General features: G+C 40.9%; 1 protein-coding gene and 2 long non-coding RNA genes across 3 annotated transcripts in view; all 3 read right to left on the bottom strand.

Moving 5' to 3' along the window:
- The window catches only part of LOC134017173 (protein phosphatase 1 regulatory subunit 15B), a 598,478-nt gene that overhangs the window by 522,218 nt on the left and 53,611 nt on the right, over nt 1-22,649 (bottom strand). The gene's annotated exons all lie outside the window — the stretch shown is intronic.
- Nucleotides 8,801-9,439, bottom strand: LOC134022575 (uncharacterized). The gene is made up of 3 exons (XR_009930658.1): nt 9,259-9,439; nt 9,063-9,165; nt 8,801-8,877 (listed from the first exon to the last, which is right to left on the bottom strand). It is a non-coding gene; the product is annotated as an uncharacterized LOC134022575 (long non-coding RNA).
- Nucleotides 9,441-10,919, bottom strand: LOC134022536 (uncharacterized). The gene is made up of 3 exons (XR_009930652.1): nt 10,690-10,919; nt 9,813-9,863; nt 9,441-9,703 (listed from the first exon to the last, which is right to left on the bottom strand). It is a non-coding gene; the product is annotated as an uncharacterized LOC134022536 (long non-coding RNA).

Genomic DNA, 22,649 nt, shown 5'->3' with positions numbered 1-22,649 from the left:
CTACACTGATGCTTTGCAGTTTAGAAAAGACTAACGAATAATAGCCTTTAACAAGTTATTTTTATATGGATACTTTTTATAACAGCAATAATGGAACCGTCACACGGTGACTTAATTAGATTGTCAATGCGGTACGTGTCTGTCTGATCATATAGTGAACTAGAGAGGGTACAATTTCTGGGGAAATTGTAGGGTGTGCTTGCTTGCGTCGGTTGCACAGGGGTCCGTTTTTTAATGACATTTTTACAACTGATATTTCTGTATATTTTATCTAAAAATGCATAGGGCCTACTTATTATTTATAAAGATTACATAGATTTAAAAGCATCTTTTTTTTGCTGCTCATTTACAACTCAAAATACGAGTTAAGTGTAGAATGAAATATGATGTCTTCTCATTTCCCCTGCAAGAGGCAGCCTCATAGCTGAATCTACGAATACATTTGGCAGACCGGTGTAAAAATTGACCTAATCTCTATGACTTAAACGTCCTTTTAAGTTTTCCCTTCTCATGATATTTTCAGGCATTTAGCCTACTCATATTGCATTCATTCATGAATAAAGAACCCCCTTTGAAGATTATTCTACGATGTTACCGGCAGTAGAAGATGGAATCGCGATTCAAACATTACCATCTGCTAACTGAAAATATGCCCCCAAAAACGTAAATAAGCTTGGCATTTATTTAGTGTAAAATCGCTTTCATAAAAAGCTCAGTGGTAGCGATCATTGTCAGTAACAACGCCAAGTGCGATATAGCCCTGTGTGGAGAAGCTACACCGGTACTACGGTACAGTACTAGACTACTCCTGTGTTCGTTCGTCTTGGTAGCGATTGCGTTGGTTGAATTGGATTTAACGTTCCGTTGTACGGTTTAGGCTGAAATTAATTATTTTCATGAACAGATTGACAAAGTTTAGGCTGTGGCAATGAAGTTAAGGTTAGTAGTTAGATAGACTTTTGGTTTAAGTAAGGGGAGTGCCGAACATGTTCTGTCGCCGTTTGACTTCCTACAGCTGTGTAGATGTTTTTGTAGTGTCTCGGGTAGGCTACAGCGTTGCAGTGAGCAACACTGGTTTGAAACCACAGGTAATTATAATTTCACCCACAAATCGTTTACTTGTAATGTAATGTCATTATAAATCCTACAACGAAAATGTATTTGTGAGGAATGTTTATTTTAACGATTGAAAACAGATGCATCATAGACCACTGTAGTATGTGTTGCCCGGGCAACAGAGGCTAATGTCATGATGCTAATACTTCAGTGACATAGTAGACTACTGTTTCCGAAAGTAGATGTACTTCCTTAATAAAATCTGCTTATATTGTACATTACACGTCACAATTGTGTGTCATATCACAATGTAAAATTAGTAAATACTTATCACCCTGGCCTCTTTGCTTGTGGCGTTTCTGCAGCTGCCTTGCAGTAAAGCAGTTATCTTAGCTATCTCCCAGAAGTTAACGAGCTGCTAAACTAATGTTCTGCTAGAGGTAGTCACGCGAGTTTTCGTGACGTTAGTGACGTAAGTAGCGTCATTGACTGTGGCTAGCAAGTTAGCCACCGTTAGCTTCACTTTTCGCCACAAAAACTTAATTTCCACTTAAACCATGCAACAGAACGTAAATCCCAATAGAAGCAACTCAATCGCTACCAAGACGAAACTTTTGACACCTAGGTTGTCTATGTAGGCCAAATATTAGAGTTTTAGGGGGGCAAAAAGAATAAAAAGAATAATAATATATGTGTGAGAGAACAAAGGTTGTGCCCTTGCCGAAGGCAAAGCACACCCAATAATAATAATAATACTAACAATAACAATAGGTGCCTCGCAGCTTCGCTGCTTGGCCCCTAATAATACTACCAATTACAATAGGTGCCTCGCAGCTTCGCTGCTTGGCCCCTAATAATACTACCAATTACAATAGGGTTGTAATTGTACCTAATAATACCTAATAATAAAAAGAAAAGGTAGAAACACTTAAGTGGCTTCGCCGCTTCGCCACCAAATATATATGTGAGAGAACAAAGGTTGTGCCCTTGCCGAAGGCAAAGCACACCCAATGAGACTCTGAGTCAGTGGTGCGCTTCAGCCTAAAGACGCTCCTACAACTCCCGGTGTCACCCCTTTAACAGTCTGGGTACAGCACATAGAACCTACATTGCTACATCACCGGTGTCCAGTGCGATTTACTACGTGTGAAAACGATTTTACATTTGTGGAACGTGTTTTTTACATTTGCGGAATGTGTTTCACATTTGCGGCACCAGTTTTACATTTGTGGATCACGTTTTACATTTGTGGATCGCGTTTTACATTTGTGGATCGTCATACGCATTCGCAATACTTTTGGCCCTGTTTTGACTCTAGCGTCAAATCAGGGCCAAAAGTCACGTGCGTCAAATCGGTGACAAAAGTCACATGATCTAAGTTCAGCTTTTTAATGCCCTATTTGCGAAGCTTTATGGCACCAATTTTACGCGATCCCCTTGAAAATGTCTTGCAAATATGTAGTTAGAAAAAAACTCAAAGGCAAATCAAAATGTGATTGTTTGTGGACAGTTAATCACATTTGTGGATCTTGATTTACATTTGTGGAACACGTTTTACATTTGTGGATTGTCCTATACACATTTGCCCCAACGTGACGTCATGCAATGCATTGTGGGGGAAAGAAGAATCATTGCAAAAAGTAGCTATTTTTTCATATTATATTCCGTTTTGTGACACCCAACAACATCAAATACAATTGATAACAGTTTAAATGTTTATTACCAACAAGCAAATAGCGCAAATTCGTTGGAAAAATAAACCTGCCATATGGCCTTTAAGAAGTTGAATAAAGATTCAAAGAACAATACTTGGAATGCTGAAGCAGCATTCCAACAATGATTACGTTAGTTGTTTCCACTTCTGTTGTCGAAGCAAACAGGATCGACTTAGGTGGGTAACGTTAGCACTACAGCTTAGCAAACAAACTATCATGATTTAACTCAGCTTCAGTTAGGTCTAGCTATCTTGCTGAAAAATAGATCTGGTCAAACATGCATCTTGAATTGTAGATTTACATGACAACACAGGTTATTTATTTGAATGAAACACAGTCAGGAACATGAAATAACGTTAGCCCCATTGCCAGTAAACTAAATCATCACACATTCTACTGATGCTAGATACAGGCAGGATACGTTAGCATTGCTAATAACTGTTAGCGACAACGTCATACTACAGCTTGCGGCTGTGATGAACATAACGGAACACCTCTTTTCAGCAACAGCTTCATAGCAAATCCTGCTTTACATTGTCCCAGGTTTTCAAATGAGTCCTCGGTGAAATGGGTCGAGCAAATGTGTAATTGGGTAGAACTGCAGAGGGATCTTCTCATAGACAAACATCACAGCCCGTCGAGTGTTTGGTTCCTTGGGAAGACTCTGAAAAGTGTCAGCATTCCCTGTACAGGCTGGAACACTGCATTTACGACCTGCATTGGAACACTGCATTTACGACCGTAGTCCATTTTCAATATCCTTGAAAATACAATATTCTTTGTAATTCCGTGGAAGTACACAGAGCAGCGCGCAGCAAATTTTGCGCAGCAAACATTCTACACTTCACTCGTATTTTGAGTTGTAAATGAGCAGAAAAAAAAGATGCTTTTAAATCTATGTAATCTTTATAAATAATAAGTAGGCCCTATGCATTTTTATAATACGGGTGGATGAAATCAAGCATTCTGATTGGTTGAGAGGGAGTTCTGGGGTGTGCATTATTGAGCGATAAAGTACTGTGCGACTTTTTACATTTACCTTAAAAGGGAAGCGTTCCATATTAGTGCGCACTCAAAAAGTAACTGTACACCTGTTTACAATTAAGCTGAGGAGCGTTCCATATTGGTGCGTTATCAAAATAACGCGACCGTTATTAGTTGTCATTTCAAGCTTGACAGTAATCACATCAACAACATGTTTCATGTTAACTTCGATCTTTTGGGGGGGATGACTTTTCATGTCAGTGAGTGGACATCCGAAAGCTCCCTTCAAATTTACTGGGCACCAAATCTCAATGAAAGACAGCGTTGGAGTAATATCCTTGAGATGACTTTTCATGTCAGTGAGTGGACATCCGAAAGCTCCCTTCAAAGTTACTGGGCACCAAATCTCAATGAAAGACAGCGTTGGAGTAATATCCTTGAGAAGGCACTTCCAACACCGAGCCACCGGCTAAGAGAGCAAGAGTGGTCGGAAGCAAAGTCATCAGAGACGAAGGGGACATGAGAAACGTGTTCCACGGATGCACAATTAATGGAGATATCCAAATCAATATAACCAAATCTTAACAACGGCCTTATTCTATCGAGTAACTCGTAACTATAGTATAGCCTATACCCAGTGCCTACATTTAAATGATGATGTTTAGGCCTAATGTTTAAATTAAATATTATTTTATTGAAAGTGTCCCATTTTCATTGTTGTTATTTTAAAGGCAACTTTTATAAAATGAGCATTGAGAATGAATGAGTTGGTGCGAGATCTAGCTAGGCTAACAAACGTGAAGTTCACAATGCTGTTTGTCCGTTGCATAGCAACAGCCACACGTACGGGACTATTTTCTCTCGGCTACTGAAATGGATACACAACGTTTGTTGGTTATAACTATTTTGTGCTGAAAGACAGCTTACTATTTATTTACTATTTATAATTTCACTGGTAACCGTATTATAAAAGCAATAAGGTACTCGAGGCAGTACATTATCGTCAATAAAGTAGTGTTCCAGGGTGTTGTTAGGCCCGACGCGCAGCGGCGCGCCCTGGAATAATGTACTGCCTCTCGTACCTTATTGCTTAAATATGCATCTGTATGTTTCACTCATTGAACAAATACATTCTAATTCTATACTGTTTTGTTCGGCTTGACGTAGCGTCCATTATCTGGGTCGTAGGTAGCTTACTTGAGAGAGGCGGCGCCTTCCAGCGAGGGGCCGAGCTTCGGCTCCTTCAGGCGACACGCCCCCCCAGTCTCAAACAGAGAAGACTGCTGATTTTCTTACGATTTCAAAGACTAATTTAACATACTTGTCGGTGTGTTTTTTCATTCGAATTTGGATGGGTAGTTAATAACATCTTATTCTGTGGTGTGGTGAACTTGAAACTCGTTTTTAATTCCACTTTACAGGATCTTTAAATTCAGGGAACCCTCCAGAGTCATGGTCTGAGGCTATCATCACAGTCCTGCATAAGGAAGGAAAAGATCCATTGCAGTGTTCCAGTTATCGTCCTATTAGCCTCCTGTGTGTGGATTATACAATATTAACATCTATTTTAGCAACTAGAATACAAAAATACGTTAGGAAATTAGTAAAACCAGATGAGACGGGGTTCATCTCAGGTCGCCAAGGGACAAATAATATAAGGAGAGCATTAAACCTGCAGTCACTCATGGCAAAGGATACTCAAACGTCAATCCTTCTCAGCTTAGATGCTGAGAAAGCATTAGATCGGGTAGATTGGCAATTTTTAGAACAAACATTAATTGAGATGGGCTTCAGTGAAAAATGTACCTTTTGGTTTCGACTGTTGTACAAGAATCCCAAATCAAAAATTAGAGTTAACGGACATTGCTCTGACTTTTTTGATATAGAGAGAGGCGTAAGATAGGGTGATTCTCTCTCACCCATTCTCTTTGCTCTCAGTATCGAGCCTCTAGCGGAGGCTATAAAACGGGATATCCAGATTGGGTTGAGGATGGTGGGGGGAGAGTTCATAAAATTTCGCTGACGATATCCTGCTCTTTATAAAACATCCCCTTACCTCAATACCTAAACTAATGCAATGCCTAAAAGATTATGGAGACATGTCTGGATACAACATTAATCAGGGTAAGTCAGAGGCAATGATGATATCGGGAATATGGCCTAAACAACTAAACGAGATGGTGTCGTTTCACTGGTCTAAACAAGGATTTAGGTACTTGGGGATTATTATCACACCTGAAACTACAAGACTTTTTGAGGCAAACTATACTAAGTTAATGAATCAAATAAGGAGTGATCTAGTTCGTTGGGAAGTTCTTTCTTTATCTTTGTTTGGAAGAGTTGAGACCGTACGGATGAACCAGGGGGGTGTTCCATCAACGTCGCTAACGCAAGTCGCGCTAACACGAATAAGTCTCACTTGGGTAAACTTTCAACTTAGATTTAAGCCTCAAGCCGTTCCACTAACGTTCCGTTCCACTAACAGGCAACGCTAATTCAAGATAGACCTCAATAAGCTTAGACTGTGCAGCCCAGATCAGGCGATCGTCGAAAAGAGGAGTTATGTCGCAAAAAGTATAGCGTAAAGCAGCAGGGGTGTTTGTATGTACAATAAAGCACGCAGAGTCGTAGTATGCACTACAGCATGTAGTTTACTGAACTGCCGTAACAAGTCATGTCACTGCCTTGCACGAGACTGGTTCCGGTCCAAAAGCATTACATGGACAAGCCACCGCTAGGTGGCGGTTAACCCAATAACATCTCCCCTTTTAACAGTTTCTTACTAGTCAAGCCCAGTGATAAACTTTTATACAAGCCCAGGCACGAAAATAAAACTTAGGTAATATGTTCAATCCCCACCAGGGCTTTAACTAGCCCTATAACACATTTGCATAAGCATAACACAACAATGCAACAACCTACGTTTTTTTTTTTTTTTGTGTAGCAGGTGTAGTGTAGTGTAGTGTGTGAAAGTTAACAGTTCACAGGTTGAATCTCTCTGGGGGTTTGGCGAGCCTGCCACTCCTTGTGTAGCTCACTGGTCGCACCGGAGTCTCTGCGGGATTCAGATGTGCCTGACCAGCGGCCTGAGTGGGTTGAAAAGTTGTAGGGCTCAGTGGCGTGCTGCTGGGCACTGGTGTGTCCTCTTGAGCGGGTGCACTGTCCCTGCTGGACGTGCTGCTGGGCGCCATGCTTTCAGGCTGCCCATAGATCTGAGGTGGAACGGGCTCCGCTGGCCGCAGGTCTATTCGATTGCGGTGGTATGTGGTGCCATCTATCTCTACCAGATATGAGCGCGGTGCCACCTGCTGGATACATATGCCGCGGCGCCACCTTCCCGTTCTATCACCTGGAAGAGGCTTCATCCTGACGCTCTGCCCAATCCGTAACTCTGGGAGGTCTTTGGCAGATCTATCGTAGTAGTGTTTAGTAACTTGTCTTTTGTGCACAATCCGGAAGAAACCACCAAAGCTTCACAAGGCATCGTTCGCCCATCCCTACCGCCCACACTGCCGATTTCAATGAGAAAGTGAGACAGATGTCGGAAAAAAATCTATTTGAAGCTCCGATCCTTAGCCTATTTGTTACCCCCAGTTTTCTTTGGTTCCTTATTATCTGCCCCGGGCTTGTCCCAATTGGCTTTCCATGACAGAGCTAGCTATAAACACTTACCTTGTACATAACCCTCCCCATACAGTGGGGATTGCTTGAAGGCTTTCAAGAGTACGGATGTTTATCAGTATGCTGTGGCTGGATGGGTGAATGACGTGAAAGTGCGGCACATGGCCACCAAGGACTTATATTTAATCATGGGAAAGTTATTTATTATTTGAAAGAAATCAAATGTATGTTTTTGGTCGTAGTTTACTCTGACTAGGTAGCGAGTTGTTAGCTAAGTGGCTAAGAGCTAGCTAGCACTCATCTTAGTGCCACTTAAGCTCACGGCTAGCTGTCATTAATCTTGACAATGTTCTTTAATGTCAGATGCAGGGCTTGAAATTTTGAGGCACTTACGTTCTATGCACAAAAGTCATTTGTCCGAAATCTTTAAATAGCCTGACCTAGTGAAACGTTCAAAACTAGCCTGGCTAACGGAGGTCGCTTTCTCAGGCAAAGTTCGATTCCCGGTCATGCCAACTGATGTTGTGTCCTTGGGCAAGGCACTTCACCCTACTTGCCTCGGGGGAATGTCCCTGTACTTACTGTAAGTCGATAAGAGCCTCTGCTAAATGACTAAATGTAAATTAACTACACTAAAACACTAATAGATAAAACGATTGATTAAAGCTAATATTTACACAATTATTCAACTAACAAGACTATTCTAAGCCACACTAAAATACAAAAACCTACAGTACTATCAATATCTAGCGTTAATCAACTATATTACTACTATACTAACAACTACCCAGCTAACACAGTTACGTTGCCCTTACGTTGCCGCAACGTAACTCGATGACCAAACATACGTTGCCGCAACGTCTTTGGCTACGTTGCGGGACCGTGCATCTGTGGGACGCCAGAACGTAACCGCAACTTAATCTTGTGACGTTGCCAGTCCGTAACCGCGACGTCGTGGCAACGTTATTTTCCGATGTTGCCAGTCTGTAACCGCGACCTCCTAGCAACGTCATTTTCCGACGTTGCCAGTCCGTAACCGCGACCTCCTGGCAACGTAATCTTGTGACATTGCCAGTCCAACCGTGACGTCGTGGCAACGTTATTTTCCGACGTTGCAAGTCTGTAACCGCGACCTCCTAGCAACGTCATTTTCCGACGTTGCCAGTCCGTAACTGCGACCTCCTAGCAACGTCATTTTGTGACGTTGCCAGTCCGTAACTGCAACGTTAACTAAGTAACCTATATTTCTCAATTCTACTGCTTATATTGGGGCGGTTCATATGCAGACCTCATTTGCCCAAAATGCTACTTGTTCTTGTATAATAGGCTACATGGTAGCCAACTTTAGGAGGACTATGTTTGTGTGATGTGTAGCCTAACTCCAGCTAATCATAAACAAGGCAGAATTTCCATGTAACATTGTCATTTTATTTCAAACAAAGTGCCAAACAGTGAATTAAAATCTTCTGCGAGTCCCCGCTACAGGTCCTGTCTGTTGCCCCTGACAATGAAGCACAAAATAAGTTAGTGTTCTATCAACATAATTGCACGTGTAAAAAGGCGCTATACAAGTCATAAAAAATCACATCTAAAATAATATACATCAAAAAAATATGTGATTCTAGATTTTTGTCACATAGCCATGTGAAAGGTTGGATATGGAAGCTGCAATCATGATTCATTCACCTGGCTTGTTTTGAATGGGCTGCCGGGGTGTGTTTGAGTGTCTCCTCTATGAGGAGCTCCACAGCTTTCTCTCCCAGTCCCGTCTTCCACTTCATCACAACGTCTGGAATTAGAAGTCATGAACTTATTGTCAGCACCAATGTGAACGTTGAACGCTGCGTGTAAGCCATAGTTCATGGCATCTCCAAACACTTACCACTCTCTTTCGCAACTCCAGCACCTTAAGGCGCTCCTCAAGGTCTTGGAGTTCAGCCTGTGTTTGGGCCACCTGTAGGTCCATCACTGGCACCTCTTCAGTGTGTCTGCCCTGTAGTTGCCTGAATAGGAGAGCCTCTCACTGGTTCTCCTCCAATGTCTCCATCTTCCGGAGCATAACCTGTAATGTGTCTGTCATTAAAGACAAAAAAGAAAAGAAAAAGTAAAACAAGTTTACAAGAGTTAGCATGATTGGCATACACTGTGGTTCTTCTAGATTAGCTGTAACATTGATGTAAATAACAAATGTTACCTTGAATGGTTGTATACAAAGCATATCTTTTTTTGAGTGTCTTATTTGCACTTGCCTGGCTGCCAGCTGTTTTCCTGGGCCCCCAATTGGTTCACCTCCACCAGACCAGAGTTGACATCTAGGGGTATGGAATCTGGTGATGCAAAAGTTTTAAGTCATGCTTTTGCTTCAAAACATAGCCTTTAGGTTGCCATGGCTCATACAATTATTGTCACTGTTCAAACGGTCATTCATTACTTTACCATTATTTCCCAGGGACACAGTGCTAGGCCGTGTGACGGTGGTAGGATAATCTGTACAGAAATGAAAATGGAATAGTTATAGCATACTGATATTAAAGGAGTAGCATTGCACATATGTGATCGTTCGAAAGCAGGGCCCCACATCGTAGCGTCGCACATGTGTGATTCTGAACATTCCAACCGACTGTTTTCCGATAGACAAAAACGATATGACAAACGCTATAGTATGGCTTCAAAATGTACAATTAGTAGGCTAACAAGTAACACTAGCAGGTAGTAGCATTGCTACGAGTATTATGCTAGGTTGCTAGGTAACAGAAGCTAATTAAAGCTACCTAGCTGCCGTTTTGGAAAAATAACTGGTGGAAGCGTCGGAAATATTTAGAACTCACGCATCTAAAGGTTAAAACGAATAAACTTATCCAAAAACAGATGTCATGTACAAATTGGAAAAATTAGTGACATGATACTTTTATAGACACCATTGCTGTGCATGCCATGGCCGACTGATTAAAACGTGATCAGCCACGCTAGCTCCACAGTCTTTGAAAATTCTGGGCTAAATAAACTATTTTGGGACAAGGTTTTTTAACAGTTCTGAACGTTTATTTTCACTGATTCTTTTGTGGGTGATTTGTGAGACGCTAAACTTTGATAACATGTAGGCCTATGCATTTTCAGTATTTCAACATAACTTTCTGGAGGGTTTAAGCTCTACTGTACTGTAGCTAGCGAAATCCTAACGTAAACAATGTGAATCTGATAGCACATAAACAGGCTAAATGGCCTAAATTTCAAATATATACGTATTAGCATGCCCCATCCAATTTCTGAAAATATGTTTATATATTTAAACTATTTCTGTAAAGAAACTCACCTTTGAAGTAGCTAATTTCCAGTTGAAATCCAATGCGTACAAGACGGTGTTGAACCCCTGCAAAATCTCTTCTGAAACCCCAGTTTCAGCGATGCGTTGAAATGGGCATGCGCAAAGTTGTTGCTCAGGGGCAGACTGAGGGGCAGGTTTGCTAAGGAAGAATTGTAATATTCTGTGATGACTTGTCTTTGGAAATGAAACTCTTAAGAGTCGCTTACCTTTTGGTCACATTTAACAATTTTGTATCACAAAAATTATTGGAGCACAAATTTGCATTGTGTGTCATACAGCTTTGGTGTGCTATACAAAGAATGTTTGCTTAATCATGTTACACATCACACATTGATTGCTTTTGTACATGTTTATAGTAAAGAATGAAAGACTAAATTATATTCCAAATTCAGTCTTTTATTTCTTAAAGCTATGTTTCTGCATATGAGAAAATTGATGACCAATGACATGCTGGGGCTGAGCTGCACATGAATTACATGCATTGTCTACATTTATACGTGCTGGGTGCAACATTTAATATTGTGTGTGATTGAAATTCATGTAGACTATGGCTACATTGCAAAGGTGTCAGAACTGAGAGCAGTCCAGTGTGATCTCTCCATCTCTGGATAAACCACTATATTGCACTCGAGATCCGTTGTCCTGCGATCAAAGAGCGACTTAACCGCAACTTAACCGATGGTACCAAAATTAATGTATCCAGCCGACCAAGGTACAACGTCACGGCAACGTTGTCCACGGGACCAAAAAATAACGTAACCAGCCGACCAAGGCACGACGTTGCGGCAACGTTGTCCACGGGTCTAAAAATAAGGTAACCAGCCGACCAAGGTACAACGTCGCGGCAACGTTGTCCATGGAACAAAAAAAAAACGTAACCAGCCGACCAAGGTACAACGTCGCGGCAACGTTGCCCACGGGTCTAAAAATAACGTAACCAGCCGACCAAGGTACAACGTCGTGGCAACGTTGTCCAGGGGACCAAAAAATAACGTAACCAGCCGACCAAGGTACGACGTCGCGGCAACGTTGTCCACGGGTCTAAAAATAACGTAACCAGCCGACCAAGGTATGACGTCGCGGCAACGTTGTCCACGGGTCTAAAAATAAGGTAACCAGCCGACCAAGGTACGACGTCGCAGCAACGTTGTCCACGGGTCTAAAAATAAGGTAACCAGCCGACCAAGGTACGACGTCGCGGCAACGTTGTCCATGGAACCAAAAAATAACGTAACCAGCCGACCAAGGTACAACGTCGCGGCAACGTTGCCCACGGGTCTAAAAATAACGTAACCAGCCGACCAAGGTACAACGTCGTGGCAACGTTGTCCAGGGGACCAAAAAATAACGTAACCAGCCGACCAAGGTACGACGTTGTGGCAACGTTGTCCATGGGACCAACTGGCAACATTCCCTTTATAACGTTGCTACGACGTTGCCACGACGTTGCCAGAAGGTAACGTCGCGGGTTACCAACTGAGCACTTACTGGCAACGTTGCCGCAACGTCATGTGTTAGCTGGGTATACTAATAAAACGAATATCCTAGTCAAACTACACTATGTCAAACTCTAACCTATGTCATCCAAATCCACCAACAACTGCGAAGAATAACGTTTGTTATCACAATTTGAATGTGTTGCTGAACCATCCACGAGACGGCCTGGCTCGTGAGTTCAGTCTCTAGTTTCAGTGGTGGTTTTAATCCAGCCACCTTGTTTGTTGTGTTACTCTTCTGTACCCATATGAATGGAGACTTTTGTGCCATACATGTTGGTTGTTAGTAGTACAGGGGGATATGTTACAAACTTGTACAAGTATTTGTTTTTCACTCATTGACTCTTGATGTTTAACGTTCACATGCATTCTCTCAAAATAACTTGTGGCCAAAATAATTCCTACTGTGTTTATTGATTAACTTAATGTAAAACCAATATCAGCATAATATAAGTAATCTTTGTTTCCAGTTTCAGTTTCCTGGGTGTCCCCATATCTGAGGACTTTGCCTAATCCCTCAACACCCTTCCGGAGGACCTCTGCTGGCCCCTCAACACCATCCAACTCAGCCCAGCTACAGTTCCACGTCTGCCATCATAACCTTTCCCTCGTCATTTATCACCATTGTCTCCACAACCTTCAATAAATTAAACATTCTACACTTTTGACTGTCTACCAGTGTACTGATTGTAGGTTAGTTGGGGTTGGTATGAACAGAAATAATGCTTGATAGTGTTCAATGTCGGTTATGGGGATAATAATCACCTGGTATGTCTGGTTGGATTTCCTCTTCCATGAAGTGGCTGTGAAGCCATGAACGTTTCATCTCTGGCTTGGAACAGTGCAACCACTTGATAGGACTGCTATAAACACCCACAATATAAACATGGGGTACACATCTGTCCCCCCCAACTCAAGCCTGGCATGTTCCATCAAAGACATAGGTATCAGCACAAGAGGGTGTCTACTTCTACCTGGAAGAAAATGAAATCAAAACATACACAATATCAGCCTGCCTTATGCAACAAAGGTAAATGAAAAAAGGAATCTATTAATGAAACGGGTCTGTTTAATAAATGAACTTTATTTTTCACAGGTTTTGTGACAATTATAATCAATATAAATTCATAAGTAAAAACATGGAGGGGGGGAGAAGCAATTGTGTAATTTTCCATTTTAAACTTCAAAACCAGACTTGTTCTTGTTGAACAGAGTCCCTTTACCCTGGAGTTTTTTAAGAGGACACACACAGTCGTCAGTTGGTTAACTGAGCTCACTATTGTCATGGGTAAGACTCAAATATGTGATACTCTTTAGATCCTCTTAATGGCACGCTTGACATGACTGCATAGTCTGGCTATTGCCTGTGTCTCTCACCTCTTCTGGGCTGAAATGTCAATTTTAGGCCTAAAAAGGGTGGGATCACAAGGGAAACATTTATTTCAGATAGAAGGTCCTTGATGACAAAGCTTGTAAAAGAAAAACAGGAAAATGTAAAAATAACACAAAACCAAAAAACATGTCCGACATAAATAAATAGGCATACACAATCAATCGTGTCTGTTAAAAAATAATCTTTAATCATAGATTAATTATGTTGACAACAACAATGTTGATATTTGTAAATTAAAAATAATTATAATGTACATTTCCTGCACCTTTCATGGACGTCCAAATGGCGTCCAAAACAATTACCCAGTTTAAAGGCCAAATGTTGAACGTCAATATGACGTCCACGTTAGGTCACAGTTGGATGGACCAAATAGTGGACCTAGTTTGGACGTCGAACAGATGTCCAGGATTGGTCATGGACCGACGGACCCAATATAGACATGATCTGCACGTCTATCCGACGTCCAATGTTTAGAGGGGTGTTGTTTCAGCAGCGTAAATTGATTTTTTGAGTTTTTTTGTCCCCAAAAAGGGCAATGTTGCCGCAATTAACATGGCAAGGGAGACAACTTGTCAAACCATTACGACCGTTAAAATGCGTAAATTGTAGACCTACCAAATCTACTTAACATATATATATATATGCATTTAGGCCTACTGATAATTAGCGTAATTTGATGAGCTGTCTGAAACCGTTCTGACAGGCTAGCTAGCCTATGGCCGATATTCTCAACAGGAGATTGAGAATAATAGCCCAAAAAAGAACGTGGCAGCAATTGAAAATTATAGGATAAAATTCAAAACACTGAAGAAGGCCATGGTTAATTGCACTTGATGTGGGCTTTTGTCTTCACATCTTGAACAAAATCAAAAATTACTTCAAAATAACTTTGCCACACACATTTATTAACTGATAGGCTAAATGCTGAGCTTTAAGATAAAAGGGAAAGATAACCATGACTTAAATGGGGATTCACTGAAATGACTAGTATTGCACAGATCCAGCACTGACTTTTTAGATCAGAAGGTGACCCAAACTGCACACTTTGTTTGGCAGAACAGTCATTTAAAATTGCTCAGCATGACTATCATTATTATATTACGAGTATTTCCTCCACAGATCCAGAGGGAGCTTGGACAGTGACAGACTGTGGCTGTGCCAAGTGTTGTCACAGCCTCACTTTGGGAAAGCATGCCCTACTGGGAACATTAGGGGAGACTGTTGGGCACAGAATCTAATTGTCTTCTTTGGAAAGGGCAACATTTGGGACACTGTCATGTAGGGGCAGCATAAAGGGCACTTCATAACAGCACGTTTTTCCATTGGAAGTAAGGGCATGGGAACAATCCAATTTAGGCCATTGTAAGGGCACCTTATAGGGTACTGCATCACATTTTCTATACTATAAAGGAACTCATAAAGACATGTTTTTACATTTATAGAGGGCACACTGTCATTTATTGCATGGGGCATCCTGTGCACTCAAGCATATTTCACAATGTGAATGGCAGAGAGTAGGGCACTTGGTCTAATTTTTGCCACTCTAGAGGGCATTTTAGAAACACTTTCAACCATGGGGGCACCAGGCAGTCACCCCCTGAGTCTTCCAATGGGCCTGGATACACCCATGGGGACAGTATATTGCACCTATAATATTGGGGAAGCCAGAGGAGAGGTAATATAGAGGCTTGTCAACATATAGGCTACTTTAAACAATGAAAATACTTTATACAATTGAATAAAAAGTCTCCTTGATTCTTTGTGTTTCAAGATTACCTGAAAAACTGCTGATAATATTCAGGTACTGCTTTGGAGCAAGGTATACCCTTCATATTTCCTGGCATAGTTGCCCGTTCAAGAATGTCCCACATGCAAAGACATAGACAGATGCAGACAGACTGAACAGTGTCAAGGCTTGGCTACAGTGGGTTTGCTTCCTTGTGTGTGATTCCAGCAGACTACATAGTCTAGGCCTACCTACATAGACTGCAGTCTACTACCCTCCTTTCTACTATTATAGTCTACTCTCCTTAATATTACTTTATACAAAGGATGGTAGGCTGCTCTTATGTGTTCATTGCCATCCTTAAGAGTTGCTAAAGTGTTATTTCATATATATATATTTATGTATTTTTTTTAAAAGAATGACAATTAAATTTATCTAGATAAACTATGCTGGGCCTGCTAAACCTATACTTCTTCCACAGATACTGGTCAGGGAACCATTACTTCTGTCTCTGAAGACCCTTGGGGCTGGTGGGATAAACGCTCTTTGTATAATCTGAGCACCTTCATCCACCACAGGGTTGTCAAAGAACGGATACGCCATAATTGATTGTAACTTGTCTAGACGCTCTGCTTAGTTTTTAAGTCCTTATTTTATGTCAATTAACCAATGGCTTTTGAAAACAGTTAAAGTGACATTATTTCTTAACTTGTTTATTTAAATTAATATATTTTTTGGAGATGAAGTAACCATGTAGCTAAATCATTAATGTCTGTACTTCAAAAAGTCTGAATTTACGTTTCCGAACACGGACTAAAGTGGTTTGCGCGCAGGAATTTACTCGACGGAACTGTCTTTTGAGATTCTGTTTCCGCCTGTTTGAAATTATTTGCAACACATTTTAGTTTAGCTTGACTTTTAGCCTGACACGGATCAGGCTAGTTCCGAAGTATAAGTTACCTTGGTTACGTAGCTAGAACTAAAATAAGCCACCTTAATGGAACGGAACTCTCGCTAAAGTAAGTGAGACTTGGCGAGATAAGTCTCGCTTTTCCTTAATCGACGTTGATGGAACACCCCCCTGCTCCCACGTCTCCTATTTTTACTCCAATCATTGCCCATAAGAGTCCCAACTTCCACTTTTAATATGTTAAACAAACTAATTTCTCATTCTTTATATGGCAACACAAAAGACCAAGAATTAAACTTAAAACTCTTAATCTGGCTAAAAATAAAGGAGGTTTGGCTTTGCCAAATATAAAATTGTATTAATGGACAGCTCAACTAGCAGCAATTGTGACTTGGATCAGTGGAGATGAGGAAGCAAAGTGGACTCGAATAGAGCAAGGAGAAGTTAAGGGTGCACAATTGTCTGTCCTACCCTTTATGGATCTAAAACAGGTCAATAAACTGAAAATTGAAAATTAATGGATAAAACATACAATAAAGGTATGGGCACAAGTAACGAAAATGCTTAAGGATGTTGGAACAATTTCTCGAGCTATGCCCATAGTGGGTAATGTAGACTTTCCACCTTCAATGTGTGACCATGGTTTTAGGAGATGGGCAGCTAAAGGCATCTTTATTTTTAATCAGCTCTTTGAAGAAACACACTTAAAGTCCTTCACACAACTTCAGGAACAATTCGATCTTCCCTCAAGCGATTTTTATAGATATTTGCAAATTAGGCATTACATTACAAATCATAAGGAAAAATAAAGAATTGGCAAAATCCCAAATGGTATAGAACAATATTTTATCACAATTTCAGAAAAACGTCTCCCTGTTGGTAAACATGTTTCTCATCTTTATAAAAGATTGTTAACAGACATGGCTGGAAACACTTACAATATTAAGGAAAAGTGGGAATACAGTAATAGAGGATGAGTTATGGGATAAACTCTGTTATAGGTGCCATAAGGGAATTAACAGTCAACAGTGGAAGGAATTCGACTGGAAAATTAAAATACGTTATTTTCATACTCCTCTGGTTACTTCAAACTTTGTAAAAGACCCCTCTGCAGCTTTAAGCTGGAGACAATGTGGTAAAATAGGTGACCATACACATATTTTGGGACTGTCCAGTAGTCCTTGCGTATTGGAAAAATATTAAAGAAGAGATAGAGAAAATCATAAAAAGAGAAGTCCCCTCAGATGTACGTTTTTTCTTACTGGGTGTCATATCAGTTGATGTTTTCAATGCTGACCAAAGATATATTTTACGTGTATTACTACTAATTGCCAAAAAAAAACATTACGGCTAATTGGAAGTCTGTGAAATCACCAACTGTAACTGAATGGAAACAGAGACTAAAACATGTTTATACACTCTAAAAACAAAAGGTTCTATATTGAACCTTTTAGGGTTCTATAGCTTGGTACATATATGGCACCCTCAAAAGGTTCAATATAGAACCATTTCAGAGGGTTCAATATATGGCACCCTCAAAAGGTTAAAAGAACCCTTTTCTTTTTTTAAAGGGTTATAAACAGCACCTTTTAAAAGGTTTATTAATTCTCCCAAAACCTTTGATCGATTTAAAAAAAATCATATTTTAACACTTAATCATCAATAGTGAATAATACTGCAATAGTGATAATCATCTTGTGATCTTCTCTTTGCTCACATGTTGAGATAAATAGATCCAAGATGGCGCCGATGATGGCTGCCTCGGTCGTTAGGTGCGCTCTTTTTTGTCTTGTTTTGTCTGTTAATTCAGTGTTCTGCCAAGATTTCCGGGGTTCTCTAACTAGAGAAGTACTTCTAAACATCAGGACTACAACTCCTGTGGATTTATTTCCCACTTTTCTGCTTCCAGCGGCAGAGTTAGTGGGAATTATATTAGTATATTGGTCCAGTAAGCATAGGACGTACTGCTGCACATCCTAGATTGGAATTTAAATACCAAGCACTAGAACTCTGGTAATGATAGCAGTTAGTGGGACAGACTGGACAATTCCTGAACAAAACCAGATGACTACTGTCCACACATCTCGTTTTATCAATGTCACCTGAAATAATTCGATGGTAATTAAAATCATAACAACTAGTTGAATTAAATGGTGCTGGCATAATCAGTGGAACATCCTTAAGTGGCTGGCAATACACACATGGTGGGTGTTCTTCGCCTAAAACTTGTTTTACTGAATATGTTGCTAACTTATACCAAGAATTAAACTCCATCTCCGATTCCATTTCATCTACAACCTCTCTCTCATCACTTTTCAACATCTGGAACGTTGCAGGTGAAACAGTTGAAGTCATTGGATCTATTGTCATAGTATCATCAGAATTATGCATACTTTTATTAAAATACAAAAGCGAAAATACAATAAGAGCAATAAGAAATGCCATTCCCAAGACAAAACCCACTGCACCCCGTATACCACAAAGTCCAGGTTGTCGGAACTGATGCCATGGTCGTGCATCCGTAGTGGCCATCTTCAGTTGAATGTAGGCAAACTTCTGTCAGGCGGTGTAGTCTAGTCGAATCGATTGCAAACGACGATCAAATTGCTCAGGGCAACTTTCAACGACACTGCACTTTGCGCACAGCTCGGAAATTTCCTTGGTACTACGCAGAACGCGTATCCAATGCTTCCGTCTCCAGACAAGGTGCACGCTTGCAATGGTTAGCGTGTATCCACGTTGCTCTCCCCTCGATCTTAACCGCCGAATTGGTCGTCAGGAGAATCTGGTATGGCCCCGTCCACCTTGGGTTCCTCCAGGACTTGCGTTTCAGGTCCTTCACCATGATCCAGTCTCCCGGTATTAAATCATGCAGCGGTCCAACCACTGGATGAGGAATAGCCTCCTTCACCTGTCTGTGGATATCACATAAAGCAGACGACAAGGTTGCACAGTAATTAAGAATTACATCCTCACATTGGTCAGTCGTAGGCAACTGACCTCTTGTTGGCCCAATCCCTGTATTCGGCGGCCTGCCGAACAGGATTTCAAATGGACTCAATCCATATTTGGGTCTAACTCTAGCCCTCATCTGCAATAACACGATTGGGAGGGCCTTTGTCCATGCCAATCCAGTGTCCTTACAACATTTCATCAACTTATTTTTCAAAGTCCCGTTTTCTCGCTCAACTGCACCCCCGCTCTCTGGGTGATAAGCACAGTGTTGTCTCAAATCAATACCAAAATAACTGCCTAGCTTACGAATAGCATCATTAACAAAGTGTGAACCATTATCACTACTTATTCTCAAAGGAATACCCCATCTTGGTATTATCTCAGTTATCAAAGCTTTCACAACTGCACCTGAATCAGCCTTTGAGCTTGGAAAAACTTCAACCCACTTAGAAAACATATCAACAATCACTAAGCAATATTTCTTTCCCTCGCTAGGATTCAATTCAATAAAATCCATCTGCAAATACTCAAATGGCTTCTCTGGTCTTGGCTGTGAAGACTGTCGTGTTTGAATTCATCTGCCTATGTTACTTGTAACACAAATGAGACACTTCTGACAAAATGACTGTGCATACATAGCAAATCCTCTTGTATGCCAAAATTGACGCATGCTTGATATCATACCACCTTTAGAGGCATGATCTTTCCCATGTGTCAACTGAGCAAAATATCGAAACAGATGTTTAGGTAAACATGGTTTAAGCACACGACCTTCATCTGGACCATACCAAACTCCATCCCTATTCACACATCCTTCCTTTTTCCAAAGAGCCTTTTCCTGTGGTTTGGCCCAAGTCTGAATGTCCTGCAAACTTAAAGTTGTCAAGTTAGGGTTATCTGGACATGGCAATGCCATCTCCCCATCTCTCACATCCTGTAAACACAGACCAACATCAAAACGAATACAAGTCATCACATCATCACATACAGGTAATCTAGAAGCTGCTTTAGCCGCAGCGTCTGCTCTGGCGTTTCCCTGTGAAATGTAATCCGTATTGTTAGTGTGAGCCTCACATTTGCATACAGCAATCTGTTCTGGTAATTGCAAAGCATCCAACAGATCCGACACATATTGGTAATGTGCCACTGGCTTTCCCGAGGAAGTAAGAAACTTCCTATGCTTTCCCTTAGCTAACTTGCAGGCCTCAATCAGCGCAATTAATTCCGCAACCTGGGCAGATAAATTCGCTGGTAATGAGTTTGATTTCACAGTGGCATGCAAAGTGACCACTGCATACCCAACTTGATTCGTCCCTGTATCTGGATTTCTAGACGCCGAACCATCAACAAAATATTCACATTCAGCGTTAGGAATAGGTGTATCCCTTAAATCCACTCTTGGTGAACAAACTTCATTAACTGTAGCCACACAGTCATGTTGTTCCCCATCTCCTTCAATCAGCAAGAGAGTAGCTGAATTAAGCACATTACAACGTTTAACCGTAATGTTTGGCATATCCAACAAACACGTATTATACCTCAGCCATCTCGCAGCCGACAAGTGGCAGGTCTTTTGTTCCAACAACAACATAGCCACAGCATGTGGGACCATCAAAGTCAAATCAGAATATCCAACATACTCGCGTGAAGCGTGCACAGCTTTTTCTGCTGCTGCCACGGCTCTCAAACAAATAGGCAATCCTGCTGCTACAGGATCCAACTTTGCCGAAAAGTATGCCACAGGTCTCAATTTGCCACCATGGTTTTGTAACAAAACTGAAACCATAAATCCATTCTTCACATCAACCATCTGTGTGAAAGGTTTCTCTTGATCAGGTAACCCCAAAGTAGGGCTCGTTTGCAATGCTAATTTCAACTCCCTGAAGGCATTTTCCGCCTCAGGAGTCCACGTGATTTTGTCATGCGCGCTCAGGCCCACAGCATGAGCCATAGCACTCAAAGGAGCCTCAAGAACAGAATAGTTAATAATAAACGTTCTGCAATAAGACCTCATTCCCAAAAAACTTTTCATCTGCTTAACGGTATTGGGTTTAGGAATCGATCGTACAGCAGCAATCCTCTTAGGAGAGAGAGTCTTCCCCTCTTTTGTTAATTCGTGACCCAAGAAGATCACCTTTTCTCGTACAAACTGCAGTTTTGAGGCACTAGCTTTGTGGCCACATTTTTCCAAATGTCATAGCAGTTGTACAGTGTCCTTTTCACATTGTTTTTTAGTTGGACTCGCCAATAAAATATCATCAACATATTGTAATATCACTGTACCTTCTGTAAGTTTCAACAAATCAAGATCATTTTTCAACGCCTCGTGAAAATACGTAGGACTGTCCACAAAGCCTTGTGGCATTCGAGTCCATGTATAAGTTTTACCGTTGAATGAAAAAGCAAACCAAAATTGTCTATCAGTATGAACAGGCACACTGAAAAATGCATTGCTTAAATCTACAACACTAAACCAACCACAATTATCTGGAACTTGATTTAAAATTGTATAAGGGTTTGCAACATTTGAAGCTCTTGGAAACACTGCGTTATTTACCGCTTTTAAATCTTGGACAAACCTCCATTCAGTAGGTTGCCCCTCGTCTCGAATTTTCTTTACAGGAAATATTGGCGTTTGAACTGTAGAACCTCTACATGGTATTATTACCCCTGCTTTTAAAAGTGACTCGAAGACTGGCGTTATGCCATCAATTGCTTCATGTTTCAAAGGATATTGGTGCACGCGAGGCCTAAAATCTGATTTAGGCATGATCACAATAGGTTCCATGCTTTTGATTAAACCTACATCATATTTACCCTGAGCCCAGAGCGTTTTTGGTATATCCCGTAATGCAGGTATCAAAGTAACATCACATTGTGGTTCAACATGCGCAAACTGAAGTGTTTTCTCTTCTAACATAACAGACCTCACTGTCTGTACCACTGAACATAAAACCTTTTTGTAAACATTTAACACTGGGTTGTAGGTCACGCAAGAATCCTGTGTTTGTTGCCAAAATTGCTGTCCCTCACATTGCTTAACCCATAAAACCAAATCTGACCATGCATCATGTCTGTCTTTGACAAGAGCAACATGAGGAAACGAATCAACCTCGCAATATGGGAAATTTGTCTGGATATCTTTTCCAAAACGAGAGTATGGCAACTTACAATTAGTTCTAATATTTGACAAAGAAACAGAAACAGCACATCTGTTCTCTGACCAAAACATATTTTTCAACGTCAATTTTTCATTCAAATGATCTTGTCTAAACCATTTTTCTTCAAAAACATCATCTCTGCCCTCACTGGTATGAGCTACCACGTGCAGGTCCTCCACATCATAACAATCGACATCCGTTGAACTGACACGCATGCGCGCTACGTCAACAAGTTGAGAATTCAGTGAACACACAGCCAACAGATTCAATTTCCAATTGTAAACATATTCTGGTGTACCCATGCCAT

This window comes from Osmerus eperlanus, chromosome 1 (genome assembly GCF_963692335.1).
Source record: "Osmerus eperlanus chromosome 1, fOsmEpe2.1, whole genome shotgun sequence".
Lineage (NCBI taxonomy): Eukaryota > Metazoa > Chordata > Actinopteri > Osmeriformes > Osmeridae > Osmerus > Osmerus eperlanus.
Note: the sequence above shows the minus strand (reverse complement) of the source record. Positions and strands in the feature narration are given on the sequence as shown.